Source organism: Oryx dammah, unplaced genomic scaffold (assembly GCF_014754425.2).
Source record: "Oryx dammah isolate SB20612 unplaced genomic scaffold, SCBI_Odam_1.1 HiC_scaffold_12, whole genome shotgun sequence".
Classification (NCBI taxonomy): domain Eukaryota; kingdom Metazoa; phylum Chordata; class Mammalia; order Artiodactyla; family Bovidae; genus Oryx; species Oryx dammah.
Genome location: NW_024070196.1, coordinates 68,729,158 through 68,746,744, shown reverse-complemented (window position 1 = coordinate 68,746,744; position 17,587 = coordinate 68,729,158). Strand labels below are relative to the sequence as shown.

At 50.0% G+C, this 17,587-nt stretch overlaps 1 protein-coding gene across 1 annotated transcript in view; it reads right to left on the bottom strand.

Moving 5' to 3' along the window:
- Positions 1–17,587, bottom strand: part of OSBP2 (oxysterol binding protein 2) — a 120,394-nt gene that overhangs the window by 101,227 nt on the left and 1,580 nt on the right. The gene's annotated exons all lie outside the window — the stretch shown is intronic.

The window sequence follows — 17,587 nt, the reverse complement described above, 5'->3', positions numbered from 1 at the left end:
GAGTCATGAGAGAGCTTAGCTCCCCACCCAGGGATCCAACCCGCAGCCCTTGTGCTGGAAGGCTGAGTCCCACCCACTGGACTACCAGGGAAGTCTCCATGGGACTGACTCCAAATGGGGGGGGCGGGCAGGGAGGCCTTATGGTGAGACTTGCTGACACTAGGTGATGGGGTATCAGCTACTTTCATGTGCTTGAAAATTTCCATAGTAAATAAAATCCATTTAAAATCTGTCACATTTTAAGTTCGTCCCTCCTGTGTATGCTGATGGCCAACAGCGGCGCTGAAGGACTTTGGGGATGGGTCCCTGTGAGCCAGCCCAGGAATGGGGCTGTGTGCGCGAGTGTCTCCAGAGCGAGATGACGGGTCCCTAGGGCACAGGACAGGATCTACTTTGAGCTCAGTCATGAGCCTACACAGAACAATTCAGGGAACTTGAACAGATTTAATTTCTTAAATCATCACACAATCCATGTAGCTGCAGCCACGATCTACAGGGTGTCCCAGCCTCCTAGATTCTTCCTTTAACAAGTGATCTCTGAGCTCAAAAATTCAGCAGCACTAAAGCATACCCACCCACCCTCCACCCACCAAATGCCACATCAAGCAAGGGAAAGTAAAAGTTGTGTCTGACTCTTTGCAACCCATGGACTATAGAGTCCAGGGAATTCTCCAGGCCAGAACACTGGAGTGGGTAGCCGTTCCCTTCTCCAGGGGATCTTCCCAACCCAGGGATCAAACCCAGGTCTCCAACACCGCAGGCAGATTCTTTACCATCTGAGCCACAAGGGAAGCCCACGTCAAGCAAAGGAAGCTAAAAAAGAAAATCAGTTACCAAGACAAGAGGAAGATTAAAACGTCATTTAAGAAGAAACCAAAATTTAACACACTATGACAAATCTTGGCAGCGTATTAAAAAGCAGAGGTACCATTTTGCCAGCAAAGGTCTGTATAGTCAAAGCTATGGTTTTTCCAGGAATCCTGTACAGATGTGAGAGTTAGACCTTAAAGAGGGCTAAGTGCCAAAGAATTGATGCTTTTGAACTGTGACGTTGAAGAAGACTCTTGACAGTCCCTTGGACTGTAAGGAGATCAAACCAGTCAGTCCTAAAGGAAATCAGTCCTGAACATTCACTGGAAGGACTGACGAGGAAGCCGAAGCTCCAATACTTTGGCCACCTGATTCGAAGAGCGGACTCATTGGAAAAGACCCCGATGCTGGGAAAGACTGAGGGCAGGAGGAGGGGGTGAAAGGATGAGCTGGTTGGATGGCATCACCAACTCATGGTCATAAGTCTGAGCAAACTCCAGGGGATAGTGAAGGACAGGGAAGCCTGGCGTGCTCCAGTCTATGGGGGCACAAGTCAGACATGACTGAGCAACTGAACAACGACAAGGACAATTAGGAATTTAAATGTAGATTATGAGTTTACTGATGGTGAGACATGTGATTTATTCAAGAATTCTACTTCTTCCCTTCATGGCCTCTGGTATTACGGGCACTGACATTAATATTACATGAAATAATCTTACATAAAAGTTGACTCCCACCCAGCTTCGATGGAAGCAGAAACTGCAGCTCAATTCGTGTCGAGCCATGACAGCAGCCTGCAAGATCAAAGTTCCCAGACGGTCGTCACGGACTCGCGAACAGAGGCTTCACCCCTGCGCACGTTCATTCTTCTCTTCAGTCAGCGTGGCAGGCCAGGCCCCGGGGTCCGGTCGGTGAGTGAGACAGATGCAGTCAGGGTCTCTGTGGGACAGTCTCTCTCTCCCGAGCCCCCACAGCATCCAGCAAGCGTATGTGGCCTCCTGGGACTTCCTGGGCGGTCCAGTAGGTAAGACCGCGCACTCCCAATGCAGAGGGCCTGGGTTTGATCCTTGGTCAGGGAACTAGATCCTTCCCACAGGCCACAATTAAGAGTTCAAATGTCGCAGCTAAAGACTCCACATGCCACAGTGAAGAGGAAGGATCCCGTGTGCCACAGTGAAGACCTGGAATGGCCAAATCAGTAAAGATTCAAAGAAAAGAAAGAAAAGAACACGTGGCCGTCTGTCTCTCCCCCAGCATCTGGACTGAGCAAGGGAGGGGTCCTGTCAGCAGAGAGGGGTCTCCCCACAACACAGTTCTTCAGCTCCGGAAGGACAGTCCACAGCGTGGCTACCCCCGAGAGAGACCTCAGGCACGTCTTCTCCATCCTCTGGCAAATCCAGCCTGCTCCCCTTGACTGGGCCAGGTAAACAGGGCCATGGGGTCACACAGGAGACTCTCACTCGTTAAGCACTCGCTGCCCGCAGAACTCTTCATTCAGAACATCCCCGTCACTTACGAAAGAGCCTACCAAGCGCTTCTTCCTGCGTGCTCACTCTGGGCTCACTCCCCCTGGGGAAAGCCAGCAGCCATGTGGTGAGGACACTTCGGACGGGCCCACGGAGCTAGGAGCGGAGGCCTCCTGTCCACGGCCAGCACCACTTGGCCCAGGCAGGTGGAGGGAGTGGCCTTGGAAGTGCATCCTCCAGCCCCGGTCAAGCCTTCAGGTGAGTGTCGCCCTCATGAGACCATCCCCAGCCACAGCTCCTCCAGCTAGCCGCCTGCTCGTGAACTCCTGACCCACGCAAACAGTGAGGTGCTTATCATTGTCTTCTACCACTGAATGTTGTGCAACTGTCGTGGAACAACAGAGAAAACACAGGATGCTAAGTCAGTCTCTCTGAAGATGAACAGTGGGGCCACATGGAGAGGATAAGTCCAGCCACTGCAGGGCAGAGAAACACCCCCAGTGAGGACAGGTTCTGTCTGGAAGCCCATCTCAGATCATGGAAGAAGGGTGCTCTAACAGAGTTAGCTAAGGAAGCCCACCTTATCTTGGGAGATGAAGGTTTATTCTGTCACCTGAGAGATTTGCTCAAGGCTGGTGCTGAGGGGGCCAGAAACGCTACCGGAAGAAATCAGTGTATTCACCCTACCAAGTGTAAACCAGACAGCTAGTGGGAAGTTGCTGTAGAGCACAGGGAGCTCAGCTCGGTGCTCTGTGATGACCTAGAGGGCAGGACGGGGGTTGGAGTTCAAGAGGGAGGCGATATTTGCATACTTAAGAGCTGATTCACTTTGTTGTACAGCAGAAACTAACACGACGTCGTAAAGCAACTATACGCCAATAAAAAATGATAAATGAAGAATAAAGAAGTCAATGAACAGACAGATGGCTGGACAAGAGGACCTTTACCTTCCTTTTCTACCTAGACATTCTCCTCCCACCAGCTTCCCAGGCCCCGATGGCAGGTCTGTGCTGTGTGTGGCCGGCTAAGTTACTGAACGCTGATCTAACGTGCGATGGGCCTTCTGGGAGGAAACAGATGAAATATGATCTGTGGTCCCCTATCATGCGATGGGCCTTCTGGGAGGAAACAGATGAAATATGATCTACGGTCCTGGCCTTGAGCAGCTGCACGTGCACAGAGATGACCCGACGCCACCTCGTACAAACTAGGACCGCAGTGGGAGGGGGAGCAGGTGGGCTGCAGGCTTGCTGGGCTAGAAGGCCCCAACAGCAGGTCGAGAAGCTGACTCCGGTGGGAGAGGAGGCACCACAGGAGTCTGCTCGGAGGCCGAGAATGTTGTAATCCCACGTCCAGGAGGCACAGACTCGGTAAAACTGACAGGCAAAATAAAGTCAAGTTTAGTACAACTGTGGGACTCAGATGAAGAAAATCGCTCTGTGCCTGCATCTGGCAAAATAATTTAATTTTCTAAAAGCGGAAAATTCAGGGGCAGTGCCTTCCTTGTCCCCACCCAGCCTGCTCAAGTCTCCCCAGACTGGGACCTGGAAACACCATTAGCCCTATTCCCATGCGCCCCTGGGCTCACAGCAGGGGCCTCCGCTGCCCCTGGACCAAATCCAATATCAACAGTAGGAATAAAGGAAGATGAGCACCTGCATGCCGCTGCTGCAGCCCCAGAGAGCTCCCACGGGTCTGTGCAGGAGCAGGGAGGCCAGAGGACACGGGATGCCCAACAGAAGCATCCTTTGGTCCTCCTCTACCAGCTCAGCCACCAGCTCTCGGCTGCCTGGACTCCGACCTCCAAGCCACTGAGTCAAGAGACCTGCACCCCTCGATGTGCCAAGCTCAGTGCCAGGCATAATCATTTCTGATAGCTCATCTCCCTTTCTTCCAGCCGGTCGACCCATCAAATTCTCAGGAGGCTGGGGCTGGAAGGAACCCCGGAGCTCACCTTAAACAAATGAAGAGTGTGATAGTTGAAAGGGAGGTTGGAGGTTGGGATAAACTGAAGCTTCCCCCCCACACCCAATTTAAAATCCTCCTTGAATTACCCTTATATGCCCAAGTCCTTTGCCACGGGGATTTGCCACTGGAGTGGGAAGTGGGTGAGTTCCCACCCCACCGACACTGGGTGGGGTTACGTGCTTGCACTCGGCCAGTGGAGCGTGGACAGGAATAAAGGTGCGTGGCTCCCCCACCCCACAGGGCAGAGGAGGGAGCAGGGTATCTCTTGCTGAGGCAGAGCTGGGGCAGATACCCAAACAAAAATAATTGCCTCCCTTGCTTTATTTTTTTAATATTTTTTAAATTAATTTTTATTTATTTGGCTGTACCAGGTCTTAGCTGCAGCATGTGGGACATAGTTCCCTGACCAGGGATGGAACCCAGGCCCCTTGTATTGGGAGTGCCAAGTCTTAGCCACTGGACCACTAGGGAAGTCCCGACCCCCTCCTTGCTTTAAGCCTCTGGGTTTGGGGGTGGTCTGCTTTGGGGCTGCCTGATCCAGCAGGAAAGTGAGCTGAGGACCCAGCTCTAACTCCCTCTCTGTCAGGACGGTCAGAGTCCGCTGTTACCAGAGTGTGACTGTGGAGGACGAGGTCAGATGACCCTGGAGAGGCAGAGCTGAGGCTGGCCCTGTGGGTGAGCGGGCTGCATGGGTGCGGGAGGAAGGGAAAGTAGGGAAGGAGGCCCCGGTGTTGAGCATCAGGCGCCTGCCAGCAGCCTCTGCAGGCAGCCTCAGGGTCTGCTCCTGATCCGCCCGCCGCCTCTGAGGCTACTGCAAGCACTCTGTGTGAGTAGAGGGCTCTGCAGCTGGTCACAGCGGTCTTGAGAAGCGAGACGCGACCAAAGAGGTCCATCTTCTTGGACTTCACTTCCCACGGTCCCTGGGGACAGAGCCGCAGCTGGACCCTGAGGATGACAGGCTGGCATGTTCAGTGAGTGACCGCCTTTTCCAAGGGTTTGGTTTCCCCCTTCACATATGTGGTCAAGTGATCTTTGACAGGGGTGCCAAGGCCACTCAATGGGGAAAGGACAGTTCTCTTCAAATTCGCTGCCACGTGCAGGCTCAGCCGTGCCCAGCTCTCTGTGCGACCCCATGGACTATAGCCTGCCAGGCTCCTCTGCCCATGGGATTCTCCAGGCGAGAATACTGGAGTGGGCTGCAATTCCCTCCTCCAGGAGATCTTTCCGACCCAGGGATCGAACCTGCGTCTCCTGCGTCTCCTGCCTTGCAGGGTGGATTCATTACCACCGCGCCACCTGGGAAGCCCGCTTCAACTAACGGTGCTGGAAAAACTGGATACTGTATCCACGTGCAAATAAGTGAAACTGGACCCTTAACTTACACCATATAAAAACATGAACTCAAACTGGATTAAGGATCTAAGACAACTCTGGGTTCAGTGATCAAAGCAGTGCTGCTGAAACCGCAGTCTCCGGATCAGGTCTGGTCCGTGCCTGTCTGCCCCGCTCTCTTGGGATGCTCCCTCTGAGGGAAGCCAGCCCCGAGGGAAGCAGCCTGTCTGCTCTGAAGCCACGGTGCTGCAGCGCAAACCAGCCGTGTGACCAGAGCACAAGGAGGAGCTCTGAGACCCTGTGGATTGAGAGAGAGGTTCGGCCAGCCTCCAGAAGCGCCAGAACCTGCCATCCCAACCCCAGGCACCAGCTGACTGTGGCCCCACTCGAGGGCCTGAGCCAGAACTGTCCAACCAAGCCCTTTCTGGATTCCCACCCAACAGAAAACTGTGGGCAATAATAAAACCATTGTTGCTGTTTTAAGCCTCAGAGTTCCGTGGCCGTGGATAACGGGCAAGCCTAGTGCACGTAGGCAGCTGACCTTGCCAATGGTTTCAGTGTTTAGCAAAGACCTGATGACAAAAGGTCCTGCTTAAAAAAAAGGGGGGGGCGCTGCTGTGGGGTCTCATGCAGGGACTGACCCTGAAGACGGGCGAGGCAGAGTATCTCCTGAATGAAGGGAACTGGTGGGAACCGAGAGGGGACCAAGGATGCCCACCATCTCTTCATGGGGGAGGCTGCCCACCTGCAGGTCTCCCAAGTGGGACCAGGGAAGTGTCTACAAGGGGGATATGGAGGGACGGCTTGTTTGGGTGGGAAGACACAGCTCCTAACACTAAGAGGACAGGCTCCGGTGTGGAATTCCAGAAGGTGTGGGGTTCAGGTCTTAGCTCCGCCACCCGCTAAGCGACACCAACGCAGTGGAACAAACCCTGGCTTTCTCAGTCGCTGCCAGGACATAATGACAACCTTTCCCCCTGGGTTTGTCATCAAATGGGATGACATATGCATAAGCACCTTATTCACCACTAGTGACAGTCGCTCAGGCGTGTCCAGCTCTTTGCGACCCCATGGACTATCCAGTCCATGGACTTCTCCAGGCCAGAATATTGGAGTGGGTAGCCTTTCCCTTCCCAGGGGATCTTCCCAACCCAGGGATCGAACCCAGGTCTCCCGCATTGCAGGCGGATTCTTTACCAGCTGAGCCAGCATGGAAGCCCTATACACCACTAGTCACTGTTCAAATACAGTCATTAGTGGAATCTAAGATAGAACAGGGTAAAAATACAGGGTACTGTCTCCATCACAATTTTTGTGTCACGCGTTGAAGTTTTCTTTGATGACTCAAAAGCCTTAAATACAGCTAGAACAGCCTCTGCCCAGCTCATGAAGACACCGGGCAAACGGAACACTGAGGTTTGTACCTCTGCCTCCGTTCCTTTTGAAGATTCCTGCAAGTCAAAGCAGGGTGGTGTCAAGGCCATTTCCTGTTTTCACATGACTCATCCTAGCACCCGCCAGCCTCCCAGCTGGAGTATAGTCAGAAACGGCTGACTCCAGGGCTGAGCCAAGACAAGTGCAAGAGCCTGGAACATTTTTTCAAGCCAGTCACAGGACGCTATCAACACCATCAGGGTCCTTTCCAGAGGACTCCAGAACCAACCGGAGAGGCTGCACTAGGCAGAGAGAAGGCCGGATGATATGAGTATCAGTGAGGACTATGCGGCAGTGGGTTGACACAGCATTTATTCTTCCTTTCCTGTGTGAACTGTATCCTTGAGTAACCCAAGCAGATGAGGGTGAATTTCTCTTTATAGAAGTATTCCTGCTAATAAGTGAGGAAAGATGATAGAATTAGGTTAACCTAAGACTGACTGCTACCACCTGCTAACGTCAAAGACCAGGAAGTCACCAGACATGACGGGTTCCTGATGGAGGAGCGCGTCGCCACCTCAGCAAGTCTCCAGCTCCATCTGCCAAGCTAGGGGACTACAGAGGACACAGGAATGTGTTAACCCACACCAACAGCAGCCAACCAGCAAAACTAGAGGGACACTCTTTTTTTGCAACTTTTCAGAAGTTGATTAATATATTTGGCTGCGTCGGGGCTTCGTTACAGCACTCTGGATGCTCACTGTGGCGTGCAGGCTTCTCTCTAGTGGTGGTGAGCGGGCTTCAGAGCACATCGGCTCAGTTTCCCTGTGGCTTGTGGGATCTTAGTTCCCAGAACAGGGATCAAACCCACATCCCCTGCAGTGGAAGGCAGGTTCTTAACCACTGGACCACCGGGGAAGTCCCACAGACTGTGGGACATTCTATAGGCAGACCTTATTTAGGTTCTGATACAAACAAATGTATCAAAAAAACACTTATGAAAAAAAAATTTATGGCATTTGAGGCCACTGAAACTTTGAACACTGACTTGATATTTGATGATAACAAGGAATTATTGCTAATTTTAGCTGTAACAATGGTGCTGTGGATATGTTTTTTAAAAGTCCTTATCCTTTAAAGATACTTACTGAAATATTTACAGGTGATGTATGATATTTGAAGTTCACTTCAAAATGATGTGGGGTAAGGGCACTCAGGTGAAATAAGATTGGCCAGGAAGCTAATAATTGTTGAATCTGGAGAAATGGGTGAATGCGGGTCCATTTTACTATTGTCTACTCTTACAGATGTTTTAAATTCTCTATAACAAAGAATTTTAAATGTAAATGAATACAGTGAGCTCTCAATATCATCACATATCCTTGTCTTAGGATAAGCCTCTGAATAGGAGCTGAGAAGCTGGGCCACATGTAGCTTTTGTGGAAAAAAAAAATTTTCCCCACTGGCATTTGGGAATCTACAAGTACAAGACACTATGCCCAGCACCCCAGGGGACAGCATAGAGGGGGACACAGCCCCATGCTCTGGCGAGGAGGAGACAGGCCAACAGCCAGCTAACAGGAGTACACAGCCAAACGACACAACGCACAAAGGGCCGTCAGAGGAAGGATGGTTCTGCCAGCCCCACTCATCGCGGAGGATCCAGGCAGGTTCAGGCTGCAACGACCTGGAATTCGACTGCCTGGCGAGGCTGCCTGCAGCAGTGGGGAGGGCCGCACTTGCGGGGAGGTGGGAGGTGCAGGGATCTGAAGGCATGTGGCTGGCAGAAGGAGCATAAGGTCGGCTGGGCAGGAGACTTGAAGACAGAGGAAGGAGGGTGGAGGGAGCTGACTGGGAAGGGCAGCGAGCGGTGAGTCCAGGGAAGCCACAAACTGTAAGTTATATTTAGGGAGACAACACCTACTGCTGCTTCAGAGGACAACGCAGCCCGGTTCCGAGCCAGCTCAGCAAGGCCATCTGCCCTCTTCTTGGTTTAGGCAATGGCCCAGCAACGCAGATCAAAAGGTGTGCGTCAAGATCGTTAAACCGGCATTCGACGCCCAGAGCTGTGGCTGAACATGTGACAAGAGGCCAAGAGAGGTGAAGCTAAGTGACCGGAACTCTGAGGACTTTTAAAAGCGGAAACACGCAGGAAAAGAGTCGCTCGTAAAAGAAGAAAAGCACAGAGTTCACAGCGTGACCCTGAGACTCACTGACAGTTTGCTTCGTGTGTGCAGTTACCAAGGGAACCTCTTAAAGCCACATCCGTGTGGTGACACCTCGTACGTGGCTCAGCACACATTCAGCTGCCAATGTCAAGCTTAGTTCAGGGGCATCGTGTATCATCTTCTCTCTGCATGTCACCATCCGAAGTAGCTGTCCAGGAAACAGGCCCGTTTCCTCCATGTCTTGTTCCCTCCTGGGATAAACAGATATTGATCTTGGCTTAAGGAAGATCCTTTCTGCAAGCCTGTCTTTCTTTATTGACATCTTTTGCCAACTGCATCCCAGAAGACTACAGGAGGTGTGAAAGCCATAGGCTTGAATAGCCAGCCCGCTGGGAAGCCCCACAGCACTTTGCCTGAACCCGCTGGCCTCTTACTGACTGCCAGCATGGATGCAGAGAACTGCTGAAACTGGAGACTGGGTCCCTCCTCCTCCACCCTGCGGTTCCTCGGCGCACATGCGCTTGTCTCGCACGCTGCCTGTACACTGTTGGCCCTCAGTAAGTGATACAACCAAAGCGGCAGTACATTCGCTTTCACCATGTTCCAGACTGTGTGCTGGCTCTGATCTTGGATTAACAGACCCTCCCCGAAGAAGGTACAAGGCTTTGCAGCAGCTGAAGAACTCACACCAGACATCTCACCAAAGGTGCAAAAGGGAAGGTCCTGTGGAGGAAGGAGGTCCATGTGGCGAGTGTACCCTCGTCCTGGGCAAACCCAAGTCACCGAGGGGCCTCGGGGAAGGTCTAGGTCAGAAAAGTGCCTGAGATGAGATGTCCCTGGTGGTCCAGTGGTTAGGACGCTGTGTTCACAATGCAGGGAGCTCGGGTTTGATCCCTGGTTGGGGAACTAAGATCCCACATGACACACACAGCCTCCCCCTCCCAAATTTTTTTAATTAAAAAAAAAAAAAGGAAGATGCCAAACTTGGCCACAGCATCCCTTTGGCACAAAGCTGTCTGCAGAGGTGCCCACACAGCAACCCTATAAACTCCCAGAGGAGAAAGATGTAGTTCCTAGGTCGGTCTGGGGCCATTATGGATATTTCAAATGTGAGAAACCCACAGTAGGAGACTGCTAACACAGGGGATGGGACTGTTGAAAGAGATTCCTGGAGAGGACTGGAAAATATAGGGCCCTTGGGGCAGGGTGCCACACCAGGGCCCCCCGTCCAGGGCAGAAGCTGGAGGCTGGGACACCAGCTCAGCAGAAGGCAGACCTGAGCCGTGGCGCGGCACCAGCGACGGGGAGCAGGGGGGGACGCGGGGAAGGAGACAGGCGGGGCTCGGCAGTTCCATCTGATGTAGGGTGAGGGCGGCAGGAAGCAGCAAGCGTGACTCGGCTTTCCAGCTATTCACAGAGAGGAAGGCCAGAAGGAGGGGCGGGCTGTGTGGGGAAATTATAATTTGTGTTACAGCACCTCGCTAAGAGATGCCTTCTCCTTGCAAGGAAAGCTATGACAAACCTAGACAACATATTAAAAAACAGACATCACTTTGCCCACAAAGGTCCGTATGGTCAAAGCTATGGCTTTTCCAGTAGTCATGTATGGATGTGAGTGTCAGACCATAAAGAAGGCTGAGTGCCAAAGAACTGATGCTTTCAAACTGTGGTGCTGGAGAAAACTCTTGAGAGTCCCATGGACTGAAAGGAGATCAAACCAGTCAATCCTAAAGGAAATCAACCCTGAATACTCTTTGGAAGGACTGTAACTGAAGCTGAAAATCCAGCTGAAGCTGGCCACCTGATGTGAAAGGCCGACCTGCTAGAAAAGATCCTGGTGCTGGGAAAGGTTGAAGGCAACAGGAGAAGGGAGCAGGAGAGGATGAGATGGTTAGACAGCATCACCAACTCAACGGACGTGAATTTGAGCAAACGCCAGGAGACAGTGGACGACAGAGGAGCCTGATGTGCTGAAGTCCACGGGGTCCCAACGTGTAGGACATGACTTAGCAACTGAACAACAAGACCTTGCTAAGAACACTGACTGACGTGCCCTGTCTCCTCCAAAACATACTGCCAGTCCTCTTGGAGGCTCTTTGCAACACCTTCATGCTAAACATTAAAGAAATGTGTACACATTTTCAACCTGTGCATTCCTTCCCAGCTTCCTTATGGTCTCATAATATAAAATACTGGATGATATTTCAAATTAAAGCTGAATCCAATATAATAAGGCCACCTTCTGGGGTGGATAACCTAGTGGCTTAACCTGAAGACCTGTACTTTCAACTTCATGTTTTCGGGGACATTTTGCAACTGGATGGTCTTTTCTAGCTCCATCCTTTAAGCATCACCTAAAGTGACATCATGGAGAAGGAAATGGCAACCCACTCCAGTATTCTTGGCTGCAGAATCCCATGGACAGGGGAGCCTAGCAGGCTACAGTCCGTGGGGTCGCAAGAGTCGGACAAGACTTGGTGACTAAACCACCACCAAACTGACGTCAAAAAGACTGTCTCAGGGGACTAAGATAAGACTACACTTTCACTGTGCAGTCACATATAAGACTCTGCTTTCACTGATGAGGACAAGAGTTCAATCCCTGGTCAGGGAACTAAGAGCCCAAAAAACTTGCAGCGCTGCCAAAAAAAGGAGTCATAGCCAAAAAAATGAATGGGCATGACTGTGTCCCAATAAAACTTTATTAAAAAAAAAAATACTAGGCCTCCCTGATGGCTCAGTGGTAAAGAATCTGCCTGCCAATGCAAGAGACATGGGTTAGATCCCTGGTGCCGGAAGAGCCCACACGTTGACAAGCAACTAAACCCGTGCACCACAACCACTGAGCCTATGCCATAGAGCCCATGCTCTGCAACGAGAAGCCTCCGCAGTGAGGGCCTGTGCACTGCAGCTGCAGAGCAGCACCTGCTCACCACAAGGACAGAAAAAGCACAGCCCCAAAAAATAAACAATAAAATTATATACACAGAGAAAAAGTACTGTCTCCAGGGGAGCTTGCCTCTGAGGTGTGGCCTCACTGGAGGAGTACTCGATCCACCCTACAGGCAAAAACGTCTTGGCCGCCACCCTAAAGTGGGCCCAATTCACCATGTGTTCAGTGGGCTTCCTCAGCTGGAGGACTTTGAAAACTTACTTTCAGTTGACAGGAGCCCTCTCTCTTATAGACCCAGACTGATTTCCTTGGTCCCTTTCTCGATAACTGGCTTCGCCACTCCTACCCACAGATTAGCCTGAACAATAATAAATTAAAACCTTTTGGGCGGACTTCCCTGGTGCTCCTGTGCTTAAGAACTGGCCTTGCAGTGCAGGGAATGCGGGATCGATCCCTGGTTGAGCAACTAAGTCCACTCACCATGACGACTGAGTCCCTGCCCTCTGGAGGCCACGTGCTACTACTAGGAAGTCTGCACCAGTGAAAGGTCCCACACGACGCAACGAAGATCCTGAGGGCCACAGCCAAGACCCGATGCAGCCAAACAAATATTTTAAAAAAGCTTTTGTTTCATGACTTGCTTGAAATCATTTCCTGGGAAGCAAATGTCATTTCTAATGTGGCTGAGCAGGCAACTTGTATAGAACAAAACAGACTTTTGTTTAATCAAATCAACTGTGTCATTAATGTGCATAAAGCTTATGTTTCAAACACTATCACCATAAGGACTTGGGGCTAATACCTTTTATTTTTTAAGATTTCTTTTCCATTTATTTTTTTAATTTATTTTAATTGGAGGCTAATTACTTTACAATATTGTAGTGGTTTTTGCCATACACTGACATGAATCAGCCATGGGTGTACATGCGTTCCCCATCCTGAACTCCCCTCCCACCTCCCTCCCCATCCCATCCCTCAGGGTCATCCCAATGCACCAGCCCTGAGTACCTTGTCTCATGCATCGAACCTGGACTGGCGATCTATTTCACATATGATAATATACATGTTTCAATGCTATTCTCTCAAATAATCCCACCCTCGCCTTCTCCCAGAGTCCAAAAGTCTGTTCTTTACATCTGTGTCTCTTTTGCTGTCTCGCATATAGGATCATCATTACCATCTTTCTAAATTCCATATATATGAGTTAATATACTGTACTGGTGTTTTTCTTTCTGACTTACTTCACTCTGTATAATAGGCTCCAGTTTCATCCACCTCATTAGAACTGATTCAAATGTATTTTTTTAATGGCTGAGTAATATTCCGTTGTGTATATGTACCACAGCTTTCTTATCCATTTGTCTGCTGATGGACATCTAGGTTGCTTCCATGTCCTGGCTATTGTAAACAGTGCTGCGATGAACACTGGGGTACACGTGTCTCTTTCAATTCTGGTTTCCTCAGTGTGTATGCCCAGCAGTGGGATTGCTGGGTCATAGGGCAGCTCTATTTCCAGTTTTTTAAGGACTCTCCACACTGATCTCCATAGTGGCTGTACTAGCTTGCATTCCCACCAACAGTGTAAGAGGGTTCCCTTTTCTCCACACCCGCTCCAGCATTACTGTTTGTAGACTTCTTGATAGCAGCCATTCTGACCGGCATGAGATGGTACTTCACTGTGGTTTTGGTTTGCATTTCTCTGATAATGAGTGATGTTGAGCATCTTTTCATGTGTTTGTTAAGGGCTAATACCTTTGAAAAGTGAAAGTCACTCAGTCGAGTCCGACTCTTTAACAGCCGACTCTACACAGTCCAAGGAATTCTCCAGACCAGAATACTGGAGTGGGTAGGTGTTCCCTTCTCCAGGGGATCTTCCCAACCCAGGGATCAAACCCAGGTCTCCCTGGGGTTTGCAGCCAGATTCTTTACCAGCTGAGCCACCAGGGAAGCCCATACCTTTGAAAATTCTGCATTATTATTATGAATTCTTCTCTAATTTCAGGTAGTTACACGTTCCCTGTGAGATGAGAACTTAGGATGAAATTTTTAAAATGGGAACTAACAACCAAAAAAAGAGCACAAAACCATATTTCCGTTACTGGTATTCAAATAGTCAAACAGATACGTGATTAAGTGTGCCGGGCAATAGAATAACCTTGCCTTCTGTATTTATATTCCTAGCACATTGTTGGAAAGAAGTAAAAACCTGCCAACAATTACCCAGACCTCCCAGAAATGCTTTCAGTATGTGACAATATTTACAAAGAGCGTCTTGTTATTCCTGATAATATGAATGTTACTAAGCCCAGCTGTTGGCACTGTGTACTTTCTCCCTTGGAACAAACTTGACATTGAGTGAGCTTTTCCAGCAAAATCTAGGACAGAAACACTCGAGGAAGCCACACTTACTGGAGAAATTCTAATCCACCCCCTCCCCCGCCAATTTTCTATCAATGTAAAAATAAAGGGGACTGAAATGCAGGTCAAGACTACGATGCAATACTCATTTAATTGGCAAAATCAGCACTGACAATACCAAGAGCTGCAAAGGACAGAGATCAGAGATCCACAAAAAGCTCTTATTTGTTCCCAGTGGGACTATAAACTGGCACAGCTGCTCTGGAAAACAGCTCGGCGTTCGCATTCTCCACAGCCCAGTGATCTCACCTGCAAGGACTCCCGCACGCATTGAAGTGTTTCTGTAGGCACCCGCCAAGAGGGGCAGGGCCTCCCAGGGGGCTCAGCGGTAACGAATCCACCTGCAACGCGGGAGACCCAAGAGATGCGGGAACCCACTCCAGTACTCCTGCCTGGGAAACTCCACAGACAGAGGAGCCTGGCAGGCCACAGTCCACGAAGTTGCAGAGAGTCAGATACTACTGAGCAGGCATGCACTTACAAGAGGAGCAGACACAGGTAAAAGGCACACTTTCAACCCGGGCTGTCACAAAGCACCCAAAATTAGTCCCCCCAAGTCATATGTTGTACAAGATCCCTTTCTGCAAAGTTAAAAATGGTTGAGGGACTTCCCTGCTGCTCCAGCGGCTAAGACTCCATGCTCCCAATTGCAGGGGGCTCAGATTTGATCCCTGGTCAAGAAACTAGATCCCGCATGCCGAAATTAATACCTGGTGCAACCAAATACATAAATATTTTAAAATAAAATAAAACAAGATTTTTAAAAATAAAATTTAAATGGTTGAAATGGAAAACTTTTTCTTTAATTGCATATAGATGTGCGAGTGCTTAGTCCCTCGGTCGTGTCCAGCTCTTGGCGACCCCACGGACTGCAGCCCACCAGGCTCCTCTGTCCATGGGATCTTCCCAGGCAAGAATACTGGAGTGGGTTGCCATTTCCTTCTCTGGCATATAGATGAGATAAAACTTAATTTAAAAAAAGAAAGTGGATGTTGATCAGGATTTGGAATGATAGTTATCCTGGAGAGAGGCAGGCTGGAGCATAGGATCAGGCAAAGAACACAAGAAATGTCCAAACCAGGCTTCGCTCAGTTTCAAAACAAACAAACAAACAAACAAAATTTACAGTTTTTCCAAAAGGGAAGCTGCCAAGAGAAGAGGCTCCGGTTCCTTCCCCAGCAGCCACGTCACCCAGCACTAACACTGACTCTACCAGGCCCCTAAGGAAAGATCAGGAAAGAAATGGTAACTTTGGGGACTTCCCTGGTGGTCCAGTGTCTAAAACTCCATGCTCCCAATGCAGGGGGCCTGGGTTCAAACCCTGGTCAGGGAACTTAGATCCCACATGCTGCAACTAAAAACAAAGGAGATCATGAAAAAAGAGTTCTCTCAATCTGTTTGCAACGCACAAGCACTAGAATTTGCCTCTATTCCAGCCACACACATTTCAAGAGCCAAGCACCTGGGTGAAGACGGAGGCCTGGATAACCCACCCTGAGCTGTCAAGACTGTGAGCAGCAGGCCTGGAGGCTGCTCCGCCCTTGAGCCCAGCAGGCAGGATGGCCAGGCCTGGTCTGGAAGGCAGGGTTCAGATCACAAGCAGGGACAGCAGAGTGGTGTCAAACACCTGTGGCCTTGGGAGGCCTGAGGGGAAGCAGACCAAAGCATCTTCCAGAAGGCAGAACTGGAGTGCAGGGGAGAGGTGAGGCGCAATCCCACTGCAGAAGGGCCTTTTCTGTACTCGGAGACTAACTCAGCTTCTGTGGCACTGGAGACACCGCCTTCAGGCTGGGCACCCCAGCATACACCACCCTTGAAGCTCGCTATTCAGCCTCAATTTCCCTTCCTGTAAAATGGGACTGAGAACATCTTCGTGGTGGGCTCACATGGGGCTAAAGGAGGGAGAAAGCTGTATAAACGTCAAGGATCATTCATCCTACCCAAGCGACTGGAGCAACAATTTGGCCCACCTTGAAATCTAGAAATGTCCATGAATCAAACTACAGAGCTGGACTGTGCAAACACACACACAAGAAAACTTGTTCCCACCCTTTCCTCTCCCCCAAACCAGTATTTGTCCCCATATTCTAATTGGCAAACAAGAAGAATTTTTCTTCACTACCCAGAGAATCTAGACATTTCAAGTTACCTTGAAAGGCCAACTGTCTACACATGCTTATTCATATCCTAAAAAAAAGGGGGGACATTTTTGTTCTACTGATTAAAACAAAACAAAAACACATGAGTTCAGGTTTTCCACTACAACTAGGCCTTCCTGCCACGGTGGGACCCAAGACTCATAAACATTACCTTGACCCTGACTACTGACTCTGAGTAGTACCTGGGAAGATATAAATAACTCAGAAATGCTGAACTCAAGTTTGAACTGGCATCAGTCCTCACATCTGGGACAGGCACAGACTTTGGAGCGCAAAGGGCCCAGGTCAGACTCTCTCTCCGCTGCCTACCTGGTCCAGTGGCTCTGGACAAGACACACCCCTCTGGCAAACCTCAGGACCCCTCATTTGTACAAGAAGATAATCCCGGAACCCATCTCACAACATGATTTCGGGGATGAAATAAATGAACGTTTATTCATGTGGGTCCACAGTTGACAGGTCCTATGCATTACGTCCCTTGCCTATAAGAGACAGGATGACACTTCTTTATAGCAAATCACTGATGATCTCTATCACTGCATGCGTAGGTGAATGTTTACACACCAGACAGGGTAGGGAAATGGGATAAAAACATCATTTGGAAAAGGATCTCGTTTTGCTCAGTTGCCTAACTCTGAGAACACTCTGTCCTGTGATGTGTATGGTGCAGCCAAGTGGGCCGAGGGGGTACCACAACACCACACGAGACGGTCGCATGAGAAACACAGGTCAGTTTTCCCCCCTGCCAGGAATTAAAGACAGCGATCCGATCCCCACTTTGAGGGGGAACTATCGCTTAAGGTCAGTGGAGGTCCCAAATAATCAAGGGTATCACAGATTCAACTATCCTCTAGAAATCGTGTTCCAAAAAGGCTAGGAAGGACCACACGAATGCTCCATTGGGTAACCTGAAGAGACGGCCCAGCTGAGTAAAGTGAGCAAAGTGACCTGAGCTTCAGAAAGGCAGGGCCCTCCTGTTTGCAGTGACAATAGAGC